This window comes from Balaenoptera borealis (genome assembly GCF_965194805.1).
Source record: "Balaenoptera borealis genome assembly, chromosome: 3".
Taxonomy (NCBI): domain Eukaryota; kingdom Metazoa; phylum Chordata; class Mammalia; order Artiodactyla; family Balaenopteridae; genus Balaenoptera; species Balaenoptera borealis.
Window position 1 is genome coordinate 74,557,286 of NC_138866.1, and position 22,486 is coordinate 74,579,771.

The 22,486-nt window shown below is 40.3% G+C and overlaps 1 gene segment (V, D, J or C); it reads right to left on the reverse strand.

The window, feature by feature from the left end:
- Positions 1-20,464: 20,464 nt before the first annotated feature.
- On the reverse strand, positions 20,465-20,866 carry LOC309625859 (T cell receptor alpha variable 12-2-like). The segment is given in 1 exon: positions 20,465-20,866.
- Between the last annotated feature and the right edge of the window lie 1,620 nt (positions 20,867-22,486).

Genomic DNA, 22,486 nt, shown 5'->3' on the forward strand with positions numbered 1-22,486 from the left:
AAGGAAATGACCAGGGTGTTGTGATAGACTTAAGAAGAGGTTTACGGATGGCTGCATTAGTCAGGAAGATCAGCAGAAGTCAGATGCGTTTCTCTACAGTAGTGATATCAGAGCTGAGACCTGAAGGATAAAATGAGTCAGGCTCACCAAGATTAGGGGGAAGAAAATTGCGGATGCATGAAAGAATAAGACCCAGTGTGGGACAGGACACGGCAAGTTTAGGAAATTGAAAGGAGATCAGTGTTGTGGCTGCACAGAGTCAGGGAAAGAGAGTTGAGAGCTGAGACTGAAGGGTCAGGCGAGATTCAAATGATGCAGGACCTTGTATATCACAGCCAAGAGTTTGTATTTTACTCTAGGAGCATGAGAAATCCACGGCAGCATTTAGGCAAGTAGCAACAACCTTTGATTTACACTTAAAAAAATCACTCTTGCTACCAGTTCTATTAGTGCTTCTCAAACTTCAAAGTGATTAAATCACCTGGGGATTTGTGAAAATGAAGATTCAAGCTCAGGGAGTCTGGAATAGAGCCTGGGATTCTGCACAAGTTCCAATATTGCTGGTCCGCATGTTGAATATCAAAACTGTGGGTAACACATTGCCTGGAGAGAAAAGAGACCACCCAAAATGTAACCTGGATCAGAACAGTGTTGTTCAAACTTTGTTTAATATTATCTTATTTTATGAAAGGATATGAGTTCTTGTTCTGTGTTTTCTAATCTTATTTTATTTATTTTTTTAATGACAAAATGTGTAATGACAAAAATCTTACAGGGTAAAATAAAAGAAAATTAAAACACTGTGAAAATTTTCACTTAGTAAAATGGAAACTAATTTAAAATAATCATATCCATACTTGGTATAGTACTCGAACATCAGCAGCCTCATATGTTGCTGTTGAAGCCATGGCTTGGTGAAAATTTTCTTCATGGAAACCAGACATTCAGTGTCATGGTTTTCCCTTAACCAAGCAATTTCACTTCCATTGAAACTACAGCTTTAATGATGTTCATAAGAATATTGTCTATAATACTGGATAATTGAAAAAAATACTAAAAAGGGATTCATTTCTAGAAGTACATCTAAATAATGGAAACTAGGCAATCAGTTAAAATTATGCTCTTAAAATATGTTTCCTGTTATGACAACATCTACAATACATGTTGAGAAAAACAAATATGTTAATAAATACATTATAAGTACTTTATAATCCCCTTTCATGGAAAATTTACCTGTATAATATGTGAGCTAAAAAATTTGAAAACTAGTAATAGTTATAAATTTTAAGTCATGAAGTTATGGGAATGTTCTATTTTTAAGCATATTTATATCTTCTACTTTATTTAAAATTAATATGTATAATTAAGTAATAAAATTTTAATTTAACTTAAATTTAAAATACAAGACTCTTTCCTTCAAACTCTGCATGCTATTTTGCATCTTTATTGGAAGAAGCAATTGACGAGAGGTCAGAGTGTCTGGGTTCTGCTCCCAGCTTCCATTTTGCTCTAAGTCATGCTTTAAGTAGGCCATTCAAATCCTGCTCATCCAAATTCTTTTAGCCTATAAAATGAAGGCCAGGGGCTGAATCAGTACTTCTTAAAGTGTGATTGATGCAGGAGGTCATGGTAGGCAGTACATAGATGAAAATTTTAATTGTTACCTATGTGGGGTTAGTTTAATTTGTAATAGACATCAAATATATGGTTTCACACACAGTATGCATTCAAACAAGGATAACTTTTTTGCGTAGTCATTTTTAAAGTCTTTTTAATATAAAAACCAACTTAATATTAAATTAGTAAATAATGGTATAAGTGGTACACAGATACAGTAAATATCATGAAGACCGTGAACCAATGAGCAAGACACTACTGCTGAGGGTACAACATGGTGAAAACCTGCTTCCTGAACTCAGAGCCTGGGCACACAGGGCTCTGCCCTCTGACCTGAAGGGTAGACAGTGGAAGGGACCTGGGCTAACAGGCCCAAGATGAGCACAGTCTGCACGGAGGAACGAACATTCAATAGGAACAAAAGGAAATTTAATTCAATATAAATTCGGATTCATCACATAAAGGAGTGGTATATTATCCTTAATTTCTGCTTGGAGACAGAGATTTTAAGAAAATTCCCTCTGTAGATAAAGAAAACACCTTCACCCCACCCTTAAGGCTAGAACCCCGTCAAGAGGCCCAGCTGCCAGCTGTGGGACAGGCTGCAGGCGCTAGGAGAGCACTGCCGCAAAGCACAGAGATAGGTGGCTGAAGCCCCAGGGTGGGAGGCTGAGAGATGCAAAACACTGTAAATCTTCCCTTTTCCAAGCAGTTCTTTAAAATTCTAGTCTGCCTGCTCTTTCTGGCTTGACTGAATTAAAGTCAAAGATACAAGTCCTTTCCCAGACTTCTGCCTGAACCAATGGAAGTGGCAAACTGTTTTCTTTTGAGAAGTACAACTAAGAACAGCATGTGTTCTCCCCTGGATACACAGGAATGAAGGACGCTGGTCCAATGTATATGGGCTGCTCACGCCTGTTGAAAGAGAGAACCACAGACAAAGGAGATTTATTCACGGCTGATTCTTTTCTGAAAGAATTTCCTTTTCGCAATCCACCCAGGTGAGCCTGGTAACTCTAACCACCCTTCTATAACTTTCAGATTTACACAGATTAGTAGGATCCGCTCTTTTTATTCATATCTTCAAAGCCCGCCAACTCAGCACAGCTACCAAAAGAGAACCAGGCATGAAACTCCCAAGGACTTCTCCATTTTTCCATTCACCAGGCTCATGAGGACTCAGGTTGGAGTCTGAGAGCCCTCAGACAGTACCAGGCCAAACAACTTGTTTATCTGAGTGCATATTCACATGTCTGCTGTCACAGGAAACTGAGAGGCTCCTCAGCTAACCAGAAAGTAGATCCATGCCCCAGGGCACACACTCACACAGCCTCCTGATCTCTGAAGAGGTAATGTGGAGAGAGACCTACACCTACTGTTTATCTCCTAGATTTTTCTCTTTCCTTTCTACTTATGTAAAATCCTTGAGCATCTACCATGTACAAGTTAGAAAAACTGAATAACTAAAAACGTTCCTCCTCAAGGAAAACCTAGAAAGATTCTTTTCTCTCCTGTCAGTGCAAAAACCTGCTACATGAGCTGTTGTGTATGAATCGAGTTATTGACACTGTAGCTCAGGATAATCATCTTATATCCGAACCCTGCTCCATAAAGCTTGTGGGATTCTTCTTACAATTTACATTAAATTATACAAGAAGCAAGGTATTGTTATTTTTCTGTGCATAATGTCTGTAAGATAAAGAAAACAAACAAGAAAGACATTAGGGTCCTTGCAAATAATTGAAGAGAGTAGATTGACAGTGACACTCAAGGTAGCGAAACAAGCAGCGTCCCATGCAGGTAGGAGACAAGATCTGTCAATCAAGGGACATTCCCTCTGTGGTCTAATAGTAAGATGAAACTTTGAAAGGAAAAGACTATTCTACCCAACTTATTTTAGCACAGAGACCACTGAAACCTCAAATTGAAATAAGTAAGAAGAGAATTCTCCGGTGAAATGAGAATCTGGCCAGCTGGGGTCCTTTTCACAAGGTCAGAACAACTTCCTCCTTTCTGAATACTCCATTGACTTGTACCAACTTGAAATCAGTTCTCCCTTGTGCTTCTATTCACTTCTTGACCCTGTCGATAGATTTTCTTTCACATGTAAGACCAGACCATATGGTCGGTTTGAAACTTTAAATGATTCAAAATATCTGACCAAACGTATGTACTCGCCTCCCTTCTTATCAAAGTTCCCACTGAGATAAAATTTACAAGTATAAACAGGATAATGCTAAATCCATAATGTGAAAATAATAAAAAAGGTGAAAAATATCAACAGTTCCCATAAGATACAAAGTAGATGTGAGCATACTAATGGGTGAGACAGAGAGGGAGAAAACACAGCCTAGAATTAACTAAGAGAAGATTTTATTGGAAATGCAAGTGAAGGAAACTTACTCCTCAGGAAGCTGTAGAGATTCCGGACTGAGAAAGAGAATAGGTATGATGTAGGGCAGGAGGGACAGAAAGGTCAATATATGGAATAGCTATACTAGTCTCCCTCTGTACCCTCCATCCTGCTACTGTGCTTATACGTGAGAAGCATAGTACGCCAGCCTGTACGTGGGCATTTGATGTTCACTAAAGTTGAAGTAAAACACCTGGAATGCTAATTTTTCCTGTGAGTAGTTGACAGAGTTAAGCCACCTTCAAACTGATATTAGGTGCGGGGGGAGTGGAAGGAACAAGTTAATAACGAGTTCTCTGCTCATTCATCCTAAAAAGAAGGCTGCCAAGTAACATGGTAAGTCCACATGCCCAGACTACTGGTCAAGCATCCCACTCAGGAAGAAACCTTGTGGAGAACATGGACACAATGAAATATGGAGTCCATCATGCTACCCAGCCCTTCATTCTTAAATATAAACCAAGAACAAAGTAACACTAGTCATTTATAAGTATAGATATGGTATCTCTTTCCATTCCTGGAAGCCCAGAGTCTTCAGCTGTGAATCATCAGAGTCGCTTATACCTGGACCAAAGTTATGGTGGAATGTCATGCTCTATGGTCTACTATGGGAATGTAGTATTTTGAGAATGACCAAAGGGACAAAGAGAATAACATGCTGGGGTCTTGGTCACTACTCTCAAAAATCTCGAGTCTTGGCTTTGAATAATAATTTTCACATTTATTTAGATTTTTTTTCTCTTAAGTGGTTTACCCTACATTATTTAAATACTTCCAGATTTGTAAGACCAGCTTTTTAAACCTCATTAAATGAAGAAAGAAATTAACATTTTAAATACAATAATTATAAAGTCTATCTGAAGGCAAACCATGTGATAAGAGAGCTCCATGTTAGTTGTAGACATTGCTGGTGCCCAGCCTAGATCCCCTTTTCCAGGCCAGTTTACCCAGTCCCCAGCTGTTGCAAGTGTTGGCTACACTTGGCTTACAGTTGCCGTCTTCCCCAGAAAAATGATCTATGCCAATAAAGGTCACCATTCTCCAGTAGGGTTTACCCCTGCTCAAATGACTGCTTTATCCTGGGGTACAGAGGTCAGCTGTCTGGCCCCCTTGATTCACGGTGGGAGGGATCAATTCTGTGGTGCTTTTCATGCTCCAGAGATCCCCATGAAGTCAGGCTGGATCAAGAGTCTAGCTGAAAAAAAAAAAAAAAAAGAAAGAGTCCAGCTGAGCGACATCCATGCCTAGCCTTTTCCCTTCCATCTTAACTTGCTTTTTTCAAAAAATTATGGATACAGGAAACCCCAATTTAGGCTTTGCTTTTAAGGAACTCAAGACAATATGTTACCTCATTTAATCCTAAACCAATCCTGAAATATGTATAATACTACAGCCTAAAATCAAATGGCTCATTAGTGACAAAAGATATTCAAACCAGCACCAGAAACTACGTTCTTTCCAGTGGCACCAGAAGGCACACAAGAAAAGTGAGATGAGAATTTGACCATCTTGCTTCCCGCAAAATTTCATGCCATTTCTCACTGCCTTTCAAATGTTTTTCCCACGATTTGGAAATATCTATAAGTCATAAGTCTGCAGGCTGAGAATTTGAAGAAAATTCTGATTGGATTGCATCATATTAATCAGGGACTATGTGAACAAAACCGAATAAAAATCTTAATTCCTCATTTCCCGGTTGTCCCACTCTTTGGAGTACATAAACAATGTCATGTCTAACAGACCACAGCTTCAGCTTTACAGTGAGTGTGACTTTTATTTTTTCTCCCATTAATTCAACTTTAGATTTATTATAAGGCTGAATTCCCATCAGACCACAAACATTTTTCCTGGACTTGGGCGTAAGTTATAGGACAATTCCACAGTGCAAGTGAGTCAGAAGAGGGGGAGTATTCAAATCTTTGCTGGTGTTCTCAACTCCCCTCACCAACATTTTCTAAAACATCCTCAGTACCATATGGTCTTTGACAGTTGATCCATGTAGGTCTTTAATCACCTTAACAAAGCTCCTTGGTGTCTAGAATTTTTTATTCCAGATGCTCCTCAGAGATACTTCTCAGGAAATCTGAAGTCATTCTGTGCTCCCATGCCCTGCTGCGGGTATGGGACATTCTATGGCTGTAGGTAATTCTAGCATCTCCAGCCATACTCAAGTACATAGGAACGAATACACTCTCCCAGAAGCCTCAGACCAGGAACTTTGAGTTCTACTCAGCTTTACTCAAAAATGGGAGCATAAGCCTTCTCTGACCTGAGCCCCTGCAAGTGTGTAGGCTTTTTGTTTCAACCAGTTCTCACCTTCTGGCTCTAGTCCTTCCATCCACTCATCAAATGTATCCTTATCTAATCCACCAGTGGGGTAGCAGTTGAGGGTGGAGATGGGGTGGGGGATCTGTAACGAAAATAACTCATGACTTACAACTTTTTTAAAGTAGTTGCTTAAGACTCCTTTCTTTTGCATTTCTGTTTTTCCATACTTGTTTAGAGTAATGAATATCAAACACCGTGAATAACTACATGGGATAAGAGCAAGGTGGACTAAGGACAGTGAGGGGATATCTCAGTTATCATATTAAAATACGATTGTCATATATAAGAGCATCGTAATACCACCCCCATTGAGTAAATTTGTGGTATAAAGCTAGAGTACAAAGAGAAGACTGGAAAATATTTCAAACAGTCATTCAGACCAAATTGTGTCTTTAATTTCCCTTCAGGGTCAATTATTTCCAGAATCATGAAAATGTTTCCCTGTGTTAACTCTTAATTCTCATTTTCATCTGGAAAGCAAACAGAACTGCTGTGCCCTGCAGCCTAAGCTCTCCATCAGGCAGTGCTGGGGCCCCGTCAGGTTTGGGTACCGACTGCAGGTGCCTGGGGAGCACTGTGTGCTCACTGCACAGAGGTAGGTGGCTGAGTCGCTGGGCTGGGAGTCTCTGATGAGCAGGGAGACGTACTGCTTGGCTTTATTGACCTGGGCTGTATATCTTCCTTCCTCTTTGTCATTATTCAAGTATCCGGACAGGAGCAACACAGGGCCTTTGCTGGGGTACTGACTGTACCATGAGAAGTAATTAGAAGTGCTGTCAGTATAAGTGCAGTTGAGAGAGGCGACAGCTCCCTCTGGAACCTGCAGAGATGCAGGACTCTGCTCCACTCCCTTCTGTTGGCTCCTCATCCCTGTGCAAAGACACAACGAATGGTCAGTGGAAGAAGATTGGCTGGGTAATGGATGCTTCCTCTGCAGAATGTAAGTCATCTTTCCACAGGCCTCCCACCTCTACCTTCCCTTATTTAAGGGGAATAACATCATGTTTCTATCCAGGGACCTACAATACAGAATGACTCCAAATACTTTACTTTAGGTTCCCATAGAAATGCCCCAAACTCACACGTTAACTGAAGCCACAGGATCACCAGTAACACTCTTGAGGATTTCATCATTCTTTCCGCCCCTGGTTCACTGAGGATTCAAATTTTAAACCCTAAAAAAAAAAAAGAGTCGAACCCAGACATTTCTAATTCTCCTGCCTCAGAAATCATAAAAAGAATCTGTTCTACCAATGAAAACAAGAGATTCTTTTCACTACCCCTGCTACACCACTGAGCTCCTCCTCTCATATACCTCTCTCTCTCTATCTCTCTCTCTCTCACACACACACACACACACACACACACACACACACACACACTCACACACGGAGGAATACATGAGAGCTCTCCTCAGAGTCTCTGAGAAGACACTGCCATCTTGTGGACTCAAGACAGTGATCGAAGAAATATTGAAAACATAGACCCTTATTATGTGAACCGAGGAAAGTAAAAATATGCCACTTTAGTTAAATTAAAAATTTCAGAAGCATATGTTCCAAGTCAATGTGTGTGGGGAGAGCTTGATGTGGATGTGTATGTATTTTTTTGTTTCTTTGTTTGTTTTAATTTTATTTATTTATGGCTGTGTTGGGTCTTCATTTCTGTGAGAGGGCTTTCTCTAGTTGTGGCAAGTGGGGGCCACTCTTCATCACTGTGCACGGGCCTTTCACTATCGCGGCCTCTCTTGTTGCGGAGCACAGGCTCCAGTAGCGCGGGCTCAGTAATTGTGGCTCACGGGCCCAGTTGCTCCGTGGCATGTAGAATTTTCCCAGACCAGGGCTCGAGCCCGTGTCCCCTGCATTGGCAGGCGGATTCTCAACCACTGAGCCACCAGGGAAGCCAGATGTGGATGTGTTTTGCATCAAATGGCAATGCTTGTGTGAGCAAAAGCACTTATATAGAATGACCAATCCCTCACACTAAAAAACCAGTCCTGAAGTATTCTATGATATGATAGAAGTCTGCGTGAGGCTCTTGTGAATCAAGAAGAATTTAGTATTGTGTAGCTGTTCTCCACATCAGGCCAGACACCTGCTATCTCATTTCTCCACATCCAATTTTTAAAGAAATCTATTCTAACTCAAAAGAATCCTTTGAAGACAAAATGGCCTAAAATCTGACTGATGAAACATGTTTCCATCTCACAACCTGGGCATATTTTTAAAAAGGTCAAGGACTAGAAGAGATCAGGCTTCTTCATTCCGTTTTGCACCAATGGCACATCTGTGTGGAAACAGTGCTTACTTGGGTTGGAAGTAGTAGATGGACCTGCCTTCAGTGCCTAGAGTGTAAATAAAACCCAATGCACCTGTTCATGTGTCTAATTCCTCTTCTTTCCTCTTCTTGTCCACAGCACTGGCATTCAGGAATCAATCTCCAAAGTTATGGGTCTGGTATCCCTCTCTCTGTCTTTCCATCCTACCTTAACCAGAAAACCAGATTTATCAGAGGACAAGAAGCGTAATTGGGTCTAACAGAGAAACAAGCACAGACAACTACTCTTCCTTCTTGTTTCACCACCTGCCTCAGGTCCTTGTAGAAGCTGGTGGCTAGAGACCAGCAATGCAGCAGGTCCGTTTCTGCTTGAGAACCAGGTAAACAGTATCCATCAAAGATGGACTGGTCATGTACTTGCCATGCCCACCGACAACTGTGTAGGAAGTAGGATGAGAGAGAAGATGCTAATAATGAAATCCTTTTCTCTACGAGAACATTGCCTTGGACAGAAATCACACAGCCATTTCTCACTTTCTCCTCACCCTAGAATCCTATTATACTTATGTCAGTAATTTGACAATGTCCCACAGGTGTCTTAGGCTCTGTTCATTTTTCTTCCTTCTTCTTTCTTTCTGCTCTCTGACTGGATAATTTCAATTGACCTATCTTCAAGTTATTTCTCCTGCCCATTCAAATCTACTGTTGAATCCCTCTAGTGAATTTTTTCTTAGAAAATGTTCTCTGTGTAACAGCTTCTCTGCCCTGAGAGAGTTCTGAGTTATGGGAAATATAGGCAAGTCCTTTGCCTTAGTCCTTCACGAGCCCCCCAACAGGTCAAAGCAATGAAGTTTTATTCTTTGATGACAAAGTGCTCTGCTCCCTCCACCACCAGGAACCCACACTGGGAGCGCAGGCGGCCATCTAAAAGCTGTCACGGGTCGTATGGTAGTTCTATTTGTAGTTTTTTAAGGAACCTCCATACTGTTCTCCATAGTGGCTGTATCAATTTACATTCCCACCAACAGTGCAAGAGTGTTCCCTTTCCTCCACACCCTCTCCAGCATTTATTGTTTCTAGATTTTTTGATGATGGCCATTCTGACCGGTGTGAGATGATATCTCATTGTAGTTTTGATTTGCATTTCTCTAATGATTAATGATGTTGAGCATTCTTTCATGTGTCTGTAGGCCATCTGTATCTCTTCTTTGGAGAAATGTCTATTTAGGTCTTCTGCCCATTTTTGGATTGGGTTGTTTGTTTTTTTGTTATTGAGCTGCATGAGCTGCTTGTAAATCTTGGAGATTAATCCTTTGTCAGTTGCTTCATTTGCAAATATTTTCTCCCATTCTAAGGGTTGTCTTTTGGTCTTGTTTATGGTTTCCTTTGCTGTGCAAAAGCTTTTAAGTTTCATTAGGTCCCATTTGTTTATTTGTGTTCTTATTTCCATTTCTCTGGGAGCTGGGTCAAAAAGAATCTTGCTGTGATGTATGTCATAGAGTGTTCTGCCTATGTTTTCCTCTAAGAGTTTGATAGTGTCTGGCCTTACACTTAGGTCTTTAATCCATTTGGAGTTTATTTTTGTGCATGGTGTCAGGGAGTGTTCTAATTTCATACTTTTACACCCAGCAATCCCACTACTGGGCATATACCCTGAGAAAACCATAGGTCAAAAAGTGTCATGTACCACAATGTTCATTGCAGCTCTATTTACAATAGCCAGGACCTGGAAGCAACCTAAATGTCCATCGACAGATGAATGGATAAAGAAGATGTGGCACATATATACAATGGAATATTACTCAGCCATAAAAAGAAATGAAATGGAGGTATTTGTAATGAGGTGGATGGAGTTAGAGTCTGTCATACAGAGTGAAGTAAGTCAGAAAGAGAAAAACAAATACAGTATGCTAACACATATATACGGAATCTAAGGAAAAAAAAAAAAAAAAAAAAAGGCCATGAAGAACCTAGTGGCAAGACGGGAATAAAGACACAGACCTACTAGAGAATGGACTTGAGGATATGGGGAGGGGGTGGGGTGAGATGTGACAGGGTAAGAGAGTGTCATGGACATATATACACTACCAAATGTAAAATAGATAGCTAGTGGGAAGCAGCCGCATAGCACAGGGAGATCAGCTCGGTGCTTTGTGACCACCTAGAGGGGTGGGATGGGGAGGGAGGGAGATGCAAGAGGGAAGAGAAATGGGAACATATTGTATATGTATAACTGATTCACTTTGTTATAAAGCAGAAGCTAACACACTATTGTAAGGCAATTATACTTCAATAAAAATGTTTAAAAAAATAAAAATAAAAAAAAAATAAAAGCTGTCACGGATCAGTGATGAGAAGATGGAACAAGCGTTACGTTAAAATACCACAAGCTTCCCTACCAGGTTTCCGTTACCTTTTCCTTAAATATTTGCTTGGTTGCTGCAGACCTTTCTGTGGTGTTTGGCCAGAGTGTGCTGATTAATGTCTTAAAGTTTTATATCTTTCTAGGCTGTCCTCTTCCTGGTCCTTTGGCTAGAGAGAAGACTTTTCATGGACTTTTTTGTCTGCTCCTGTTGGCATTTCCAGGTTCCTGGCTTCTCCAGGACTCACTTGGGTTCTATGACGCAAAAGAAAACTCAGGGAACTCACTGCTCTATCATTCCTCAGGCCCCAAGTTCCTAGCTAGTCTAGATTTTTCTCTCCAGATTCTTACGCTTTGTTTGTTCATGTGGTCCAAAGTTTTAGCTGTACTTAACAGGTTGAGTAGAAAAAAATACACGTATTCTAACTTGCCAGAAGTGGAAAGCATAATGCTTCTTTCTTTCCCTGAAGGGCGAACCTCTGACCAGCTTGGTTAATACACCTTACTGGTAGTAGCCCAGTCAAAATGGCATTAAAATTTCATTCTTGTGTAGCCATCTAGAAAAAATGGCTGCTCCTAGATCATGGATAAATGACTATCCATGATAATGATTGATCATTGGATAAATGTGGTCTTAGATCATGAAGATAACCACCATTTATGCGAGTACACTGCTCTAAGAATTCCTTACAGTGGCCCAGCAGGCCCAAGGTGGTGAATATAATTGGTCTCTGTAAATGGCATGAAAATATCCCTGTCCTTCTTGTTCTTTATCCTCCTATACAAAAGTTTTGAGTGTGATTAGGAAATGACTAGAAAAAATGACAAAATTATAGTGACTAGAGTGGTCACACCAGTTTTGTGGTGGTGGAAAAAGAACAACAGCCCTGGTACCAAGGAAGGGAGAAACGTAGACTCTGGAAGGTTTGTGTTTGTGGCAGGGAGGGAGATTAATGCCATCTTTGTATGCTAGACCCAGCACTGCAGCCTATCTGAACAACCATATGGTCTGTGAAAACAGAAAAACTCATATGAATACGGCTTGTCCTGGACTATTCTGCTGTGCTTGACACCATCAATGGAAGCTGCTCAGCTTGGATTACTATCCCTGTAGGTGTCCAAACCTATTAATCAGCACAACCTTGTTTCAGTATGACTGGTACAAACATATATGCTTCCAATGTCTAAGCATCCTGATTTATGCCTCTCGAATGACACTGCTCATATAGCTTAACCCAAGTGAAGTAATGATGATTCTAATTTAGCTTAACAATGAATTCAAAACTGGATCGGGGACTTCCCTTGTGGGGCAGGTATTAAGAATCTGCTTGCCAAAGCAGGAGACACAGATTCAAGCCCTGTTCCAGGAAGATCCCACATGCCACGGAGCAACTAAGCCCACGAGCCACGATTACTGAGCCTGTGCTCTAGAGCCTGTGAGCCACAACTATTGAGCCCACCTGCTGCAACTACCAAAGCCCACGTGCCTAGAGCCCATGCTCTGTAACAAGAGAAGCCACTGCAGTGAGAAGCCCACACACTGCAATGAAGAGTATCCCCCCACTCGCCGCAATTAGAGAAAGCCCGCGCAGCAGTGAAGACCCAACGCAGCCATAAATGAATAAGTAAATAAATAAATAAATAAATAAATAAATAAATAATATTTATGTTTAAAATATCTAGTCTCCTATAAAACGTTTCTACTAAGGCTAATTATTTGAATATGTTCCCTAAGGAGACTTTCTTTCACAGTCATTTGAAATCAAACTTTCACATGTTCTCATAATTATTTGACTTGAAGTTCCTTTTATATTTTCCAAAGTCTTTTGGACATGTCGTTTTTTTCTTTTAGATATTTCACTGTGGGGTCACTAGCCTTCAATTTGACCCAGTTCATTGAGATTACACTTGACAAAGTGAGGTCACTTGATTGAGGACAGGCTGAGACGCTGAGTGGATCTAATTAGTTAACAGAGCCCACTGAGCCTGAGAAGGCCAGAATCTGAGTCTGCAGGTAAGGGCCAGAGAGAACTGAATTGTACCACATACCAAGCAAGGAGAACATACACAGAGCTGAGAGTTACAAGGGTGGGAATGACAAGAAGGTAAAAGGGAAAAAAACAGAGAAGGGCCAAGCAACATTTATTCAGTAGATATTTCTCAACTGACTACTATGGGCCAGTCACTATTCTAGGCACTAAAGGTAAAGCCATGAGCAAAACAAACAACATCACTGACCTCATAGAACTTCTACTCTAATTGGAGTTAAAAGCAATGAACACATTGACATGTAAGTGTCAACAATATAATGTGTACATTATGGTTACTACCATAAGGGAAATGACCAGGGTGTTGTGATAGAATTAAGAAGAGGTTTACGGATGGCTACATTAGTCAGGAAGATCAGCAGAAGTCAGATGCGTTTCTCTACAGTAGTGATATCAGAGCTGATACCTGAAGGATGAAAATGAGTCAGGCTCACCAAGATTAGGGGGAAGAAAATTGCGGATGCATGAAAGAATAAGACCCAGTGTGGGACAGGACACGACAAGTTTACAAAATTGAAAGGAGATCAGTGTTGTGGCTGCACAGGGAAAGAGAGTTGAGAGCTGAGACTGAAGGGTCAGGTGAGATTCAAATGATGCAGAACCTTGTATATCACAGCCAAGAGTTTCTATTTTACTCTAGGAGAATTAGAAATCCACTGCAGCATTTAGGCAAATAGCAACAACCTTTGATTTACACTTAAAAAAATCATTCTTGCTACCAGTTAGATTAGTGCTTCTCAAACTTCAAAGTGATTGAAACACCTGGGGATTTGTTAAAATGAAGATTCAAACTCAGGGAGTCTGCAATAGAGCCTGGGATTCTGCACAAGTTCCAATATTGCTGGTCCTCATGTTGAATATCAAAACTGTGGGTAACACATTGCCTGGAGAGAAAAGAGACCACCTGGAAGGTAACCTGGATCAGAACAGTGTTGTTCAAACTGTGTTTAATATTATCTTATTTTATGAAAGGATATGAGTTCTTGTTCTGTGTTTTCTAATCTTATTTTATTTATTTTTTAATGACAAAATGTGTAATGACAAAAACCTTACAGGTTAACATAAAATAAAATTAAAACACTGTGAAAATTTTCACTTAGTAAAATGGAAACAAATATATAATAATAATATCCATACTTGGTATAGTATTGGAACATCAGCAGCCTCAAGTTGCTATTGAAGCCATGGCTTGGTGAAAAATTTCTTCATGGAAACCAGACATTCAGTGTCATGTGTTTTCCCTTAACCAAGCAATTTCACTTCCATTGAAACTACAGCTTTAATGATGTTCATAAAAATATTGTCTACAATATTGGATAATTGGAAAAAATACTAAAAAGTGATTCATTTCTAGAAGTACATCTAAATAATGGAAACTAGGCAATCAGTTAAAATTATGCCCTTAAAATATGTTTCCTGGCATGACAACACGTACAATACATGTTGAGAAAAACAAATATGTTAATAAATACCAAGTACATTATAATCCCCTTTCATGGAACATTTAGCTGTATAATATGTGAGCTAAAAAATTTGAAAACTAGCAATACTTATAATTTTTAGGTCATGAAGTTATGGGAATGTTCTATTTTTAAGCTTGTTTATATCTTCTACTTTATTTAAAATTAATATGTATAATTAAGTAATAAAATTTTAATTTAACTTAAATTTAAAATACAAGACTCTTTCCTTCCAACTCTGGATCCTTTTTGCATCTTTCTTGGAATAAGCAATTGACGAGAGGTCAGAGTGTCTGGGTTCTGGTCCCAGCTTCCATTTGGCTATAAGTCATGCTTTAAGTAAGCCATTCAAATCCTGCTCATCCAAATTCTTTTAACCTATTAAATGAAGGGCATGGGCTGAATCAGTAATTCTTAAAGTGCGATTGATACAGGAGGTCATGGTAGGCAGTACATAGATGAAAATTTTAATTGTGACCTATGTGGTGTTATTTTAATTTGCAATAGACATCAAATATATGGTTTCACACACAGTATGCATTAAAACAAGGATAACTTTTTGCGTAGTCATTTTTAAAGTCTATTTAATATAAAAACCAACTTAATATTAAATTAGTAAATAGTGGTATAAGTGGTACACAGATACAGCAAATATCATGAAGACCGTGAACCAATGAGCAAGACACTACTGGTGAGGGTTCAACATGGTGAAAACTTGCTTCCTGGACTGGGAGCCTGGGCACACAGGGCTCTGCTCTCTGACCTGAAGGATAGACAGTGGAAGGAATCTGGGCTAACAGGCTCAAGATGATCACAGTGTGCACTGAGGAACGAACATTCAATAGGAACAAAAGGAAATTTAATTCAATATAAATTCGGATTCATCACATAAAGGAGTGGTATATTATCCTTAATTTCTGCTTGGAGACAGAGATTTTAAGAAAATTCCCTCTGTAGATAAAGAAAACACCTTCACCCCACCCTTAAGGCTAGAACCCCGTCAAGAGGCCCAGCTGCCAGCTGTGGGACAGGCTGCAGGCGCTAGGAGAGCACTGCCGCAAAGCACAAAAGTAGGTGGCTGAAGCTCCAGGGTGGGAGGCTGAGAGATGCAAAACACTGTAAAACTTCTCTTTTCCAAGCAGTTCTTTAAAATTCTAGTCTGCCTTCTCTTTCTGCCTTGATTGAATTAAAGTCAAAGGTACAAGTCCTTTCCCAGGCTTCTGCCTGAACCAATGGAAGTGGCAAACTGTTTTCTTCTGAGAAGTACAACTAAGAACAGCATGTGTTCTCCCCTGGATACACAGGAATGAAGGACGCTGGTCCAATGTATATGGGCTGCTCACGCCTGTTGAAAGAGAGAACCACAGACAAAGGAGATTTATTCACGGCTGATTCTTTTCTGAAAGAATTTCCTTTTCGCAATCCACCCAGGTGAGCCTAGTAATTCTAACCACCCTTCTATAACTTTCAGATTTATACAGATTAGTAGGATCCGCTCTTTTTATTCATATCTTCAAAGCCCGCCAACTCAGCACAGCTACCAAAAGAGAACCAGGCATGAACTCCCAAGGACTTCTCCATTTTTCCATTCACCAGGCTCATGAGGACTCAGGTTGGAGTCTGAGAGCCCTCAGACAGTACCAGGCCAAACAACTTGTTTATCTGCGTGCATATTCACATGTCTCCTGTCACAGGAAACTGAGAGGCTCCTCAGCTAACCAGAAATTAGATCCATGCCCCAGGGCACACACTCACACAGCCTCCTGATCTCTGAAGAGGTAATGTGGAGAGAGACTTGCACCTACTGTTTATCTCCTAGATTTTTCTCTTTCTTTTCTTTTTTTTTTTTTAATAAATTTATAAATTTTAAATAAATTATTTATTTATTTTTGGCTGTGTTGGGTCTTCGTTTCTGTGTGAGGGCTTTCTACAGTTGCGGCGAGCGGGGGCCACTCTTCATCGCGGTGCGCGGGCCTCTCACTGTCGCGACCTCTCCCGTTGCAGAGCACAGGCTCCAGACGCGCAGGCTCAGTAGTTGTGGCTCACGGGCTTAAGTTGCTCCGCGGCATGTGGGATCTTCCCAGACCAGGGCTCGAACCCGTGTCCCCTGCATTGGCAGGCGGATTCCCAACCACTGCAACACCAGGGAAGCCCTCTTTCTTTTCTACTTATATAAAATCCTTGAGCATCTACCATGTACAAGTTAGAAAAATTGAATAACTAAAAACGTCCCTCCTCAAGGAAAACCTAGAAGATTCTTTTCTCTCCTGTCAGTGCAAAGCACTGCTTAATGAGCTGTTGTGTATGAATCGAATTATTGACACTGTAGCTCAGGATAATCATCTTATATCCGAACCCTGCTCCATAAAGCTTGTGTGGATTCTTCTTACAATTTACATTAAATTATACAAGAAACAAGGTACTGTTATTTTTCTGTGCATAATGTCTATAAGATAAAGAAAACAAACAAGAAGGACGTTAGAGTCCTTTCAAATAATTGAAGAGAGTAGATTGACAGTGACACTCAAGGTAGCGAAGCAAGCAGCGTCCCATGCAGGTAGGAGACAAGATCTGTCAATCAAGGGACATTCCCTCTGTGGTCTAATAGTAAGATGAAACGCTGAAGGGAAAAGACTTCCCTACCCAACTTATTTTAGCACAGAGACCACTGAAACCTCAAATTGAAATAAGTAAGAAGAGAATTCTCCGGTGAAATGAGAATCTGGTCAGCTAGGGTCCTTTTCACAAGGTCAGAACAACTTCCTCCTTTCTGAAGACTCCATTGACTTGTACCAGCTTGAAATCATTTCTCCCTTATGCTTCTATTCACTTCTTGACCCTGTCCATAGATTTTCTTTCACATGTAAGACCAAATCATATGGTCAGTTTGAAACTTTAAATGATTCAAAATATCTAATCAAGCATATGTACTCGCCTCCCTTCTTACCAAAGTTCCCACTGAGATAAAATTTACAAGTATAAACAGGATAATGCTAAATCCATAATGTGAAAATAATAAAAAGGTGAAAAATATCAACAGTTCCCATAAGATAGAAAGTAGATGTGAGCATACTAATGGGTGAGACAGAGAGGGAGAAAACACAGCCTAGAATGAACTAAGAGAAGATTTTATTGCAAATGCAAGTGAAGGAAACTTACTCCTCAGGAAGCTGTAGAGATTCTGGACTGAGAAAGAGAATAGGTATGATGTAGGGCAGGAGGGACAGAACATGGGGACAAATTGAAGGTCAATATGTGGAATAGCTATACTAGTCTCCCTCTGTACCCTCCATTCTGCTGCTGTGCTTATACCTGAGACGCATAGTAGGCCAGCCTTTACGTGGACATTTGATGTTCACTAAAGTTGAAGTAAAACACCTGGAATGCTAATATTTCCTGTGAGTAGTTGACAGAGTTAAGCCACCTTCAAACTGATATTAGGTGCAGGGGGAGGGGAAGGAACAAGTTAATAACCAGTTCTCTGCTCAGTCATCCTAAAACGAAGCCTGCCAAGTAACATGGTATGTCCACATGCCCAGACTACTGGTCAAGGATCCCATTCAGGAAGAAACCTTGTGGAGAACATGGACACAATGAAATATGGAGTCCATCCTGCTACCCAGCCCTTCATTCTTAAATATAAACCAAGAACAAAGTAACACTAGTCATTTACAAGTATAGATATGGTATCTCTTTCCATTCCTGGAAGCCCAGACTCTTCAACTGTGAATCATCAGAGTCCCTTATACCTGGATCCAAAGTTATGGTGGAATGTCATGCTCTATGGTCTAGTATGGGAATGTAGTATTTCGAGAATGACCAAAGGAACTAAGAGAATAATATGCTGGTGTCTTGATCACTACTCTCAGAAAATCTTGAGTCTTGGCTTTGAACAATAATTTTCATATTTATTTTGATTTTTTTTTCTCTTAAGTGGTTTACCCTACATTATTTAAATACTTCCACATTTGTAAGACCAGCTTTTTAAACCTCATTAAATGAAGAAAGAAATTAACATTTTAAATACAATAATTATAAAGTCTATCTGAAGGCAAACCATGTGATAAGAGAGCTCCATGTTCGTTGTAGACATTGCTGGTGCCCAGCCTAGATCCCCTTTTCCAGGCCAGTTTACCCAGTCCCCAGCTGTTGCAAGTGTTGACTACACTTGGCTTACAGTTGCCGTCTTCCCTAGAAAAATGATCTATGCCAATAAAGGTCACCATTCTCCAGTAGGGTATACCCCTGCTCAAATGACTGCTTTATCCTGGGGTACAGAGGTCAGCTGTCTGGCCCCCTTGATTCACGGTGGGAGGGATCAATTCTGTGGTGCTTTTCATGCTTTTCATGCTCCAGAGATCCCCATGAGGTCAAGGCTGGATCAAGAGTCCAGCTGAGCCACATCCATGCCTAGCCTTTTCCCTTCCATCTTAACTTGCTTTTTTCAAAAAATTATGGATACAGGAAACCCCAATTTAGGCTTTGCTTTTAAGGAACTCAAGACAATATGTTACCTCACTCAATCCTAAACCAATCCTGAAATATGTATAATACTACAGCCTAAAATCAAATGGCTCATTAGTGACAAAAGATATTCAAACCAGCACCAGAAACTACGTTCTTTCCAGTGGCACCAGAAGGCACACAAGAAAAGTGAGATGAGAATTTGACCATCTTGCTTCCAGCAAAATTTCATGCCGTTTCTCACTGCCTTTCAAATATTTTTCCCACGATTTGGAAATATTTGTAAGTCATAAGTCTGCAGGCTGAGAAATTGAAGCAAATTCTGATTGGATTGCATCATTTTAGTCAGGGACTATGTGACCAAAACCGAATAAAAATCTTAATTCCTCATTTCCAAGTTGTCCCACTCTTTGGACTACAAAAACAATGTCATGTCTAACAGACCACAGCTTCAGCTTTACAGTGAGTGTGACTTTTAAATTTTTTCCCTCTAACTCAGTTTTGGATTTATTATAAGGCTGAATTTCCATCAGGCCACAAACATTTTTCCTGGACTTGGGCGTAAGTTATAGGACAATTCCACAGTGCAAGTGAGTCAGGAGAGGGGAAATATTCATATCCTTGTTGGTGTTCTCAACTCCCTCACCAACATTTTCTCAAACATCCTCAGTACCATATGGTCTTTGACAGTTGATCCATGGAGGTCTTTAATCACCATAACAAAGCTCCTTGGTGTCTAGAATTTTTTATTCCAGATGCTCCTCAGAGATCCTTCTCAGGAAATCTGAAGTCATTCTGTGCTCCCATGTCCTGCTGTGGGTATGGGACATTCCATGGCTGTAGCTAATTCTACCATCTCCAGCCATACTCAAGTACATAGGAACCAACACACTCTCCCACAAGACTCAAGCCAGGAAATTTGAGTTCTACTCAGCCTTACTCAAAAATGGTAACATAAGCCTTCTCTGATCTGAGCCCCTGCAACTGTCTTGGCTTTTTGTTTCAACCAGTTCTCACCTTCTGGCTCTAGTCCTTCCATCCACTCATCAAATGTATCCTTATCTAATCCACCAGTGGGGTAGCAGTTGAGGGTGGAGATGGGGTGGGAGATCTATAACGAAAATAACTCATGACTTACAACTTTTTTAAAGTAGTTGCTTAAGACTCCTTTCTTTTGCATTTCTGTTTTTCCATACTTGTTTAAAGTAATGAATATCAAACACCTTGAATAACTACATGGGGTAAGAGCAAGGGGGACTAAGGACAGTGAGGGGATATCTCAGTTATCATATTAAAATACTGTTGTCATATATAAGAGCATCATAATATGAACCCTATTGAGGAAATTTGTGGTATAAAACTAGAATACAAAGGGAAGACTGGAAAATATTTCAAACAGTCATTCAGACCAAATTGTGTCTTTAATTTCCCTTCAGGGTCAATTATTTTCAGAGTTATAAAAATGTTTCCCTGTGTTAACTCTTAATTCTCATTTTCATCTGGAAAGCAAACAGAACTGCTGTGCCCTGCAGCCTAAGCTCTGCATCAGGCAGTGCTGGGGCCCCATCAGGTTTGGGTACCGGCTGCAGGTGCCTGGGGAGCACTGTGTGCTCACTGCACAGAGGTAGGTGGCTGAGTCGCTGGGCTGGGAGTCTCTGATGAGCAGGGAGACATACTGCTTGGCTTTATTGACCTGGGCTGTATATCTTCCTTCCTCTTTGTCATTATTCATGTATCCGAACAGGAGCAACTCAGGACCTTTGCTGGGGTACTGTGTGTACCATGAGAAGGACTGAGGAACGCTGTCAGTATAAGTGCAGTTGAGAGAGGCGATGGCTCCCTCTGGAACATGCAGAGATGCAGGACTCTGCTCCACTCCCTTCTGTTGGCTCCTCATCCCTGTGCAGAGACACAACGAATGGTCAGTGGAAGAAGATTGGCTGGGTAATGGATGCTTCCTCTGCAGAATGTAAGTTATCTTTTCACAGGCCTCCCACCTCTACCTTCCCTTATTTAAGGGAAATAACATTCATGTTTCTATCCAGGGGCCTACAATACAGAATGACTCCAAATACTTTACTTTACGTTCCCATAGAAATGCCCCAAACTCACACGTTAACTGAAGCCACAGGATCAGCAGTAAAACTCTTGAGGATTTCATCAGTCTTTCCTCCCCTGCTTCACTGAAGATTCAAATTTTAAACCCTAAAAGAAAAATGAGTCGAACTCAGACATTTCTAATTCATCTGCCTTAGAAATCATAAAAAGAATCTGTTCTACCAATGAAAAAAAGAGATTCTTCTCACCACCCCTGCTACACCAACGAGCTCCTCCTCTCATATACCTCTCTCCCTCTCTCCCTTTCTCTTTCTCTCTGTCTCTCTCTCTCTCTCACACACACACACACAGAGAGGAATACATGAGAGCTCTCCTCAGAGTCTCTGAGAAGACACTGCCATCTTGTGGACTCAAGACAGTGATCAAAGAAATATTCAAAACATAGACCCTTATTATGTGAACTGATAAAAGTAAAAATCTGCCACTTTAGTTAAACTAAACATTTGAGAAGCATATGGTCCACGTCGATGTGTGTGGGGAGAACGTGATGTGGATGTGTATGTGTTTTACATCAAATGGCAATGCTTGTGTGAGCAAAAGCACTTACATCGACTGACCAATGCCTCACACTAAAAAACCAGTCCTGAAGTATTCTATGATATGATAGAAGTCTGGGTGAGGCTCTTGTGATTCAAGGAGAATTTAATATTGTGTAGCTGTTCTCCACATCAGGCCCAACACCTCCTATCTCATTTCTCCACCTCCAATTTTTAAAGAAATCTATTCTAACTCAAAAGAATCCTTTGAAGACACAGAGGCCTAAAATCTGACTGATGAAACAAGTTTCCAACTCACAACCTGGGCATACTTTCAACAAGGTCAAGGACTAGAAAAGATCGGGATTCTTCATTCCATTTGGCACCAATGGCACATCTGTGTGGAAACAGTGTTTACTTGGGCTGGAAGTAGTAGATGAACCTGCCTTCAGTACCTAGAGTGTAAATAAAACCCGATGCACCTGTTCATGTGTCTAATTCTTCTTATTTCCTCTTCGTGTCCACACCACTGGCATAATAATAATAATCATATCCATACTTGGTATAGTATTGGAACATCAGCAGCCTCATATGTTGCTGTTGAAGTCATGGCATGGTGAAAAATTTCTTCATGGAAATCAGACATTCAGTGTCATGTATTTTCCCTTAACCAAGCAATTTCACTTCCATTGAAACTACAGCTTTAATGATGTTCATAAAAACATCGTCTATAATACTGGATAATTGAAAAAAATACTAAAAAGGGATTCATTTCTAGAAGTACATCTAAATAATGGAAACTAGGCAATCAGTTAAAATTATGCCCTTAAAATATGTTTCCTGGCATGACAACATCTACAATACATGTTGAGAAAAACAAATATGTTAATAAATACATTATAAGTACTTTATAATCCCCTTTC